Genomic DNA, 8524 nt, shown 5'->3' with positions numbered 1-8524 from the left:
TCTTTCTGTTTTGTGGTTATTTTCAGTCTTTGTGTGTCTGCACCAGATAGAACAGTTTCGGTTGTCACGTTGTTGTTTTGTATTTTTTAAGTGTTCAGTTGTTTATTAAAAAGATGAACACTAACCACGCTGCGCTTTGGTCCTCTCCTTCTTCCACCCAAGACAGCCATTACAGTATCATTGTGTTTAGAGCTGCAAGAAAGGCATTTCACTGTACTTGTGCACGTGACATTAAAACTTGAAAATGACACACCATGTGGATGGGCTGTCCAGAACAGGAGTTACAGGCCCCTGATATACTGTTATTAACTGACAGATGTCAGGCCCCTGATATACTGTTATTAACTAAGATGTCAGTTGAGTTAACTGTCCTTATAAAATTGTTATTGTACATATTTGTCGTATTTTAGCAGGGCCTTGGGAATATCAGATAGTAACTCTTGATCCAATTCATTTTGTTCCATAAAAATGACTCAGTCTGTCCTCACAAAGTAGTTTTGCCTGAGACACCCCAGAGCTTTGCCTGAGACACCCCAGAGCTTTGCCTGAGACACCCCAGAGCTTTGGCTGAGACACCCCAGAGCTTTGCCTGAGACACCCCAGAGCTTTGCCTGAGACACCCCAGAGCTTTGCCTGAGACACCCCAGAGCTTTGCCTGAGACACCCCAGAGCTTTGCCTGAGACACCCCAGAGCTTTGGCTGAGACACCCCAGAGCTTTGCCTGAGACACCCCAGAGCTTTGCCTGAGACACCCCAGAGCTTTGCCTGAGACACCCCAGAGCTTTGCCTGAGACACCCCAGAGCTTTGCCTGAGACGCCCCAGAGCTTTGCCTGAGACACCCCAGAGCTTTGCCTGAGACGCCCCAGAGCTTTGCCTGAGACACCCCAGAGCTTTGCCTGAGACGCCCCAGAGCTTTGGCTGAGACACCCCAGAGCTTTGCCTGAGACACCCCAGAGCTTTGGCTGAGACACCCCAGAGCTTTGCCTGAGACGCCCCAGAGCTTTGGCTGAGACGCCCCAGAGCTTTGCCTGAGACGCCCCAGAGCTTTGCCTGAGACGCCCCAGAGCTTTGCCTGAGACGCCCCAGAGCTTTGCCTGAGACGCCCCAGAGCTTTGGCTGAGACACCCCAGAGCTTTGGCTGAGACGCCCCAGAGCTTTGCCTGAGACGCCCCAGAGCCTTGGCTCACGTCAGCATTTATTTTACATGATTCAATCCATTAAAATGTCACAGACAGTAAAAATCTAAATCTGGATATGAAAGGTCAGATGCTGTTGCATGGATCCACAAAACAACCAGTCTTGGCTCGGTTAATTCAGATCTTATTTTCCAGGTCACATATCTCTCTGTAAATCTATTACGGTGTCAGCAATGTGAGGACCTCATGGTCGACTAATCTAATCTAATCAAATTGTATTTGTCACATGCACCGAATACAACAGTGAAATGCTTACTTACAAGCCCTTAAACAACAATGTTTTAAGAAATTAAGAATAAAAAACATGCTAAGTAAGAAATAGATCAGTTTAAAAAAATGAATAAATCAAAGTAACAAATAATTAAACAGCATCGGTAAAATAACAATAGCAATAGTGAGGCTATATACAGGGGCTACCAGTACAGAGTCAATGTGGAGACTATATACAGGGGCTACCAGTACAGAGTCAATGTGGAGGCTATATACAGGGGGTACCGGTACAGAGTCAATGTGGAGACTATATACAGGTGGTACCAGTACAGAGTCAATGTGGAGGCTATATACAGGGGTACCAGTACAGAGTCAATGTGGAGGCTATATACAGGGGGTACCAGTACAGAGTCAATGTGGAGGCTATATACAGGGGCTACCAGTACAGAGTCAATGTGGAGGCTATATACAGGGGCTACCAGTACAGAGTCAATGTGGAGGCTATATACAGGGGCTACCAGTACAGAGTCAATGTGGAGGCTATATACAGGGGCTACCAGTACAGAGTCAATGTGGAGGCTATATACAGGGGGCTACCAGTACAGAGTCAATGTGGAGGCTATATACAGGGGGTACCGGTACAGAGTCAATGTGGAGACTATATACAGGGGGTACCGGTACAGAGTCAATGTGGAGGCTATATACAGGGGGCTTCCAGTACAGAGTCAATGTGGAGGCTATATACAGGGGGCTACCAGTACAGAGTCAATGTGGAGGCTATATACAGGGGGCTACCAGTACAGAGTCAATGTGGAGGCTATATACAGGGGGCTACCAGTACAGAGTCAATGTGGAGGCTATATACAGGGGGCTACCGGTACAGAGTCAATGTGGAGGCTATATACAGGGGGTACCGGTACAGAGTCAATGTGGAGGCTATATACAGGGGGTACCGGTACAGAGTCAATGTGGAGGCTATATACAGGGGGCTACCAGTACAGAGTCAATGTGGAGGCTATATACAGGGGGCTACCAGTACAGAGTCAATGTGCGGGGGCACCGGTTAGTCAAGGTAATTGAGGTATTATTTACATGTGGGTTGAGATAAAGTGACTATGCATAGATAATAAACAGAGAGTAGCAGCAGCGTAAAAGAGGGGTCTGGGTAGCCATTTGATTAGCTTTTCAGGAGTCTTAAGGCTTGGGGGTAGAAGCTGTTAAGAAGCCTTTTGGACCTAGTGCTCCAGTAGCAGAGAGAACAGTCTATGACTACGGTGGTCAAAACAATGTGCTGGCCTGTATCGTATCTCTCTGTGGTCCACAGTAAAGGTATGAGGTCTTCACCTTTCAGCATGCAGTGTGAAGTCAATGGAGGGATAAATGTAATATTAATCTAATACATTTACAAGGAGAAACAGTTGGATCAAATGTGGAGCTGTTGTGTTTTTCAACCAGCTGTACAGATCTTTAGACAAACAAGTCCACAATTATTACCCCGTCAGTGACCTTCTCCAACCATAGATGTCAGAAATACATGCAGCCTGAAGTCGTTGAGGATTACTTTATGACCCTCCCTCATAGAGATGGTATCAAACCTGCTGAGCTGTTCATGAAACTCCAATCTGATCCCATACAGTTGATGGCAGAGTCACAAGTGTATCAAAGCAACAGATCATTTCCAATCCCAACATGGCCATGTTCAGAAATGGGTGTCAGAAATACATCCAGCTTCAACAGCAATATATCTAAGGTCATTTGTCATTGGTTTATTGGTAGATCTGATGCAATTTGAGCTGTGCACCAGAGGATGTGACCATATATGGAACAGACATATAACTGATATGTCCATTAAACGGACCAGTCAAATACCTGCTTCTTTTGGACAGCTTTATTTTTAGACTTTCAAATGTAAAAACAACAGAGATCGCAGGAAAACACAGTCAAGGACAAGAAAAGTAAAGTCCATAACAGAGAACATCAATAAACTGGGAATCCCACAACCTCCCTTCAGCTGCAGCTGTTGGAACTCAAGTGTCTCTGAGAGAGCAGGGGACTCTTCCTAGCCAAGCCTGTTGGGACACAAGCGTCTCTGGGGGAGCAGGGGACTCTTCCTAGCCAAGCCTGTTGGAACACAAGCATCTCTGGGGGAGCAGGGGACTCTTCCTAGCCAAGCCTGTTGGAACACAAGCATCTCTGGGGGAGCAGGGGACTCTTCCTAGCCAAGCCTGTTGGAACACAAGCATCTCTGGGGGAGCAGGGGACTCTTCCTAGCCAAGCCTGTTGGAACACAAGCATCTCTGGGGGAGCAGGGGACTCTTCCTAGCCAAGCCTGTTGGAACACAAGTGTCTCTGGGGGAGCAGGGGACTCTTCCTAGTGTTGAATAGAAGGTGTTGAACAGAAGGTGTTGAATAGAAGGTGTTGAATAGAAGGTGTTGAATAGAAGGAGTTGAACAGAAGGTGTGGAACAGAAGGTGTTGAACAGAAGGTGTTGAACAGAAGGTGTTGAATAGAAGGTGTTGAATAGAAGGTGTTGAATAGAAGGTGTTGAATAGAAGGTGTTGAATAGAAGGTGTTGAATAGAAGGTGTTGAATAGAAGGTGTTGAATAGAAGGTGTTGAATAGAAGGTGTTGAACAGAAGGTGTTGAACAGAAGGTGTTGAATAGAAGGTGTTGAACAGAAGGTGTTGAACAGAAGGTGTTGAATAGAAGGTGTGGAACAGAAGGTGTTGAACAGAAGGTGTTGAATAGAAGGTGTTGAATAGAAGGTGTTGAATAGAAGGTGTTGAACAGAAGGTGTGGAACAGAAGGTGTTGAATAGAAGGTGTTGAATAGAAGGAGTTGAACAGAAGGTGTGGAACAGAAGGTGTTGAACAGAAGGTGTTGAATAGAAGGTGTTGAATAGAAGGAGTTGAACAGAAGGTGTGGAACAGAAGGTGTTGAATAGAAGGAGTTGAATAGGTGTTGAATAGAAGGTGTTGAATAGGTGTTGAATAGAAGGAGTAGAATAGAAGGTGTTGAATAGAAGGTGTTGAATAGAAGGAGTTGAATAGAAGGTGTTGAATAGAAGGAGTTGAATAGGAGTTGAATAGAAGGTGTTGAATAGAAGGTGTTGAACAGAAGGTGTTGAATAGGAGTTGAATAGAAGGTGTTGAACAGAAGGTGTTGAATAGGAGTTGAATAGAAGGTGTTGAATAGGTGTTGAGTAGAAGGAGTAGAATAGAAGGTGTTGAATAGAAGGTGTTGAATAGAAGGAGTTGAATAGAAGGTGTTGAATAGAAGGTGTTGAATATGGGTGGAAAATAGAAGGTGTTGAATAGGTGTTGAATAGAAGGAGTAGAATAGAAGGTGTTGAATAGAAGGTGTTGAATAGAAGGTGTTGAATAGGTGTTGAATAGAAGGTGTTGAATAGGTGTTGAATAGAATGAGTAGAATAGAAGGTGTTGAATAGAAGGTGTTGAATAGAAGGAGTTGAATAGAAGGTGTTGAATAGAAGGAGTTGAATAGGAGTTGAATAGAAGGTGTTGAATAGAAGGTGTTGAACAGAAGGTGTTGAATAGGAGTTGAATAGAAGGTGTTGAATAGAAGGTGTTGAATAGGAGTTGAATAGAAGGTGTTGAATAGAAGGTGTTGAATAGGAGTTGAATAGAAGGAGTTGAATAGAAGGTGTTGAGTAGGTGTTGAATAGAAGGTGTTGAATAGGTGTTGAATAGAAGGAGTAGAATAGAAGGTGTTGAATAGAAGGTGTTGAATAGAAGGAGTTGAATAGAAGGTGTTGAATAGAAGGAGTTGAATAGGAGTTGAATAGAAGGTGTTGAATAGAAGGTGTTGAACAGAAGGTGTTGAATAGGAGTTGAATAGAAGGTGTTGAATAGAAGGTGTTGAATAGGAGTTGAATAGAAGGTGTTGAATAGAAGGTGTTGAATAGAAGGTGTTGAATAGAAGGAGTTGAATAGAAGGTGTTGAATAGAAGGAGTTGAATAGAAGGAGTAGAATAGAAGGTGTTGAATAGAAGGTGTTGAATAGAAGGAGTTGAATAGAAGGTGTTGAATAGAAGGTGTTGAATAGGAGTTGAATAGAAGGTGTTGAATAGAAGGTGTTGAATAGGAGTTGAATAGAAGGTGTTGAATAGAAGGTGTTGAATAGGAGTTGAATAGAAGGAGTTGAATAGAAGGTGTTGAATAGAAGGTGTTGAATAGAAGGAGTTGAATAGAAGGTGTTGAATAGAAGGAGTTGAATAGGAGTTGAATAGAAGGTGTTGAATAGAAGGTGTTGAATAGGTGTTGAATAGAAGAAGTAGAATAGAAGGTGTTGAATAGAAGGTGTTGAATAGAAGGAGTTGAATAGAAGGAGTTGAATAGAAGGTGTTGAATAGAAGGAGTTGAATAGGAGGTGTTGAATAGAAGGAGTTGAATAGGAGTTGAATAGAAGGTGTTGAATAGAAGGTGTTGAATAGAAGGTGTTGAATAGAAGGAGTAGAATGGAAGGTGTTGAATAGAAGGTGTTGAATAGAAGGAGCTGAATAGAAGGAGTTGAATAGAAGGTGTTGAATAGAAGGTGTTGAATAGAAGGTGTTGAATAGAAGGAGTTGAATAGAAGGTGTTGAATAGAAGGTGTTGAATAGAAGGAGTTGAATAGAAGGTGTTGAATAGAAGGAGTTGAATAGAAGGAGTTGAATAGAAGGAGTTGAATAGAAGGAGTTGAATAGAAGGAGTTGAATAGAAGGAGTTGAATAGAAGGTGTTGAATAGAAGGAGTTGAATAGAAGGAGTTGAATAGAAGGTGTTGAATAGAAGGAGTTGAATAGAAGGAGTTGAATAGAAGGAGTTGAATAGAAGGAGTTGAATAGAAGGAGTTGAATAGAAGGAGTTGAATAGAAGGAGTTGAATAGAAGGAGTTGAATAGAAGGAGTTGAATAGAAGGAGTTGAATAGAAGGAGTTGAATAGAAGGAGTTGAATAGAAGGAGTTGAATAGAAGGTGTTGAATAGAAGGTGTTGAATAGAAGGTGTTGAATAGAAGGAGTTGAATAGAAGGAGTTGAATAGAAGGTGTTGAATAGAAGGAGTTGAATAGAAGGAGTTGAATAGAAGGTGTTGAATAGAAGGTGTTGAATAGAAGGTGTTGAATAGAAGGTGTTGAATAGAAGGTGTTGAATAGAAGGTGTTGAATAGAAGGTGTTGAATAGAAGGTGTTGAATAGAAGGTGTTGAATAGAAGGAGTTGAATAGAAGGTGTTGAATAGAAGGAGTTGAATAGAAGGTGTTGAATAGAAGGTGTTGAATAGAAGGTGTTGAATAGAAGGTGTTGAATAGGAGTTGAATTGAAGGTGTTGAATAGGAGTTGAATAGAAGGTGTTGAATAGGAGTTGAATAGAAGGTGTTGAATAGAAGGAGTTGAATAGAAGGTGTTGAATAGAAGGTGTTGAATAGAAGGTGTTGAATAGGAGTTGAATAGAAGGAGTTGAATTGAAGGTGTTGAATAGAAGGAGTTGAATAGAAGGTGTTGAATAGAAGGTGTTGAATAGAAGGTGTTGAATAGGAGTTGAATAGAAGGAGTTGAATAGAAGGTGTTGAATAGAAGGAGTTGAATAGAAGGTGTTGAATAGAAGGTGTTGAATAGAAGGTGTTGAATAGGAGTTGAATAGAAGGTGTTGAATAGAAGGTGTTGAATAGAAGGAGTTGAATAGAAGGAGTTGAATTGAAGGTGTTGAATAGAAGGTGTTGAATAGGAGTTGAATTGAAGGTGTTGAATAGAAGGTTGTCCAGTTTAACACCAGAACCGCTGTGTCTTGAGGGATCCTCCCCCATACTGACTGCAACATTCTAACAGTGTAATTAACACATTTCAGATATTTTATCACAAAAATATAATTTGTTTGTGTTTATGACAGTAACATAAGAATATGAAAAATATGTATTTTTCAAATAACACAATAGCATTTTCATTAGTTTACGTTCGTGAACTTCAGCACAAAAGCAATAATGGCATTATAGTGAATATGTGTCGATATGACAGCAGACCATGGCGAATTTGTCTGTTTCCGGCCATCGCATTGTCGTTTCTTCGTCATCAAAACGGAGGTAATGCACGATCTCTCTGAAGCGATCCCATACCATGGTTTCTCCAAAGAAAAGTATCCCATAAATATCTCTTTCCCCCCGAATGCTCCACGGATTTACAGGATTGAAATGACCATAAAGGATTTAAATGAACGCGTCCAGCTCATCAACAGACAGATCCCAGGCAGCGTCTCCTTGCTCACTGTGCGCCTAAGACAAAGTACCCGATGTCAAGTCAAATCGAATTTTATTTGTCACATGCACCTAATACAACAGGTGTAGACAGTGAAATGCTTACAAGCCCTTATCCAACAATGCAGTTTTAAGAAAAATAAGTGTTAAGCAAGTATTTACTCAAATAAACTGAAGTAGAAAATAAATAAAAACTCAAATAAAAAAATTAATAGAAAAATATCAAATAATTAAAAAAATAAAAATAATAAATAACAGTAGAAAGGCTATATACAAAGAGTCAATGTGTCCCCTGCACAGATGAAAGCTGTCGAGTGCGTTGCTGAGATGTAGGAGCTGCTCTCATGTGTCATCAGGTGGCAGGAGGGGTGGAGAACATGGACAACATGACATTCCATCTGGGATGTGACACAGTTTGATGGGTCCAGCAAGCAGAGTACGATAACTACATGCAGAGTACAATAACTACATGCAGAGTACAATAACTACATGCAGAGTACAATAACTACATGCAGAGTACAATAACTACAAGCAGAGTACAATAACTACATGTAGAGTACAATAACTACAAGCAGAGTACAATAACTACATGCATAGTACAATAACTACATGCAGAGTACAATAACTACAAGCAGAGTACAATAACTACAAGCAGAGTACAATAACTACAAGCAGAGTACAATAACTACAAGCAGAGTACAATAACTACATGCAGAGTACAATAACTACATGCAGAGTACAATAACTACAAGCAGAGTACAATAACTACATGCAGAGTACAATAACTACATGCAGAGTACAATAACTACAAGCAGAGTACAATAACTACAAGCAGAGTACAATAACTACATGCAGAGTACAATAACTACA

At 41.2% G+C, this 8524-nt stretch overlaps 1 long non-coding RNA gene across 2 annotated transcripts; it reads left to right on the top strand.

The window, feature by feature from the left end:
- The first annotated feature begins 4555 nt into the window (after window positions 1–4555).
- Window positions 4556–6715, top strand: LOC127926207 (uncharacterized). 2 transcript variants are annotated; one of them, XR_008123573.1, is made up of 4 exons: window positions 4556–4603; window positions 5527–5579; window positions 6117–6186; window positions 6313–6715. It is a non-coding gene; the product is annotated as an uncharacterized LOC127926207 (long non-coding RNA). The 2 variants fall into 2 exon arrangements; XR_008123572.1 differs by lacking the exon at window positions 5527–5579 and adding an exon at window positions 5019–5071.
- Window positions 6716–8524: the final 1809 nt, after the last annotated feature.

This window comes from Oncorhynchus keta, unplaced genomic scaffold, assembly GCF_023373465.1.
Source record: "Oncorhynchus keta strain PuntledgeMale-10-30-2019 unplaced genomic scaffold, Oket_V2 Un_contig_7163_pilon_pilon, whole genome shotgun sequence".
Taxonomy (NCBI): domain Eukaryota; kingdom Metazoa; phylum Chordata; class Actinopteri; order Salmoniformes; family Salmonidae; genus Oncorhynchus; species Oncorhynchus keta.
The sequence above is the reverse complement of the archived record's forward strand: the minus strand, read 5'-3'. Positions and strand labels throughout refer to the sequence as shown.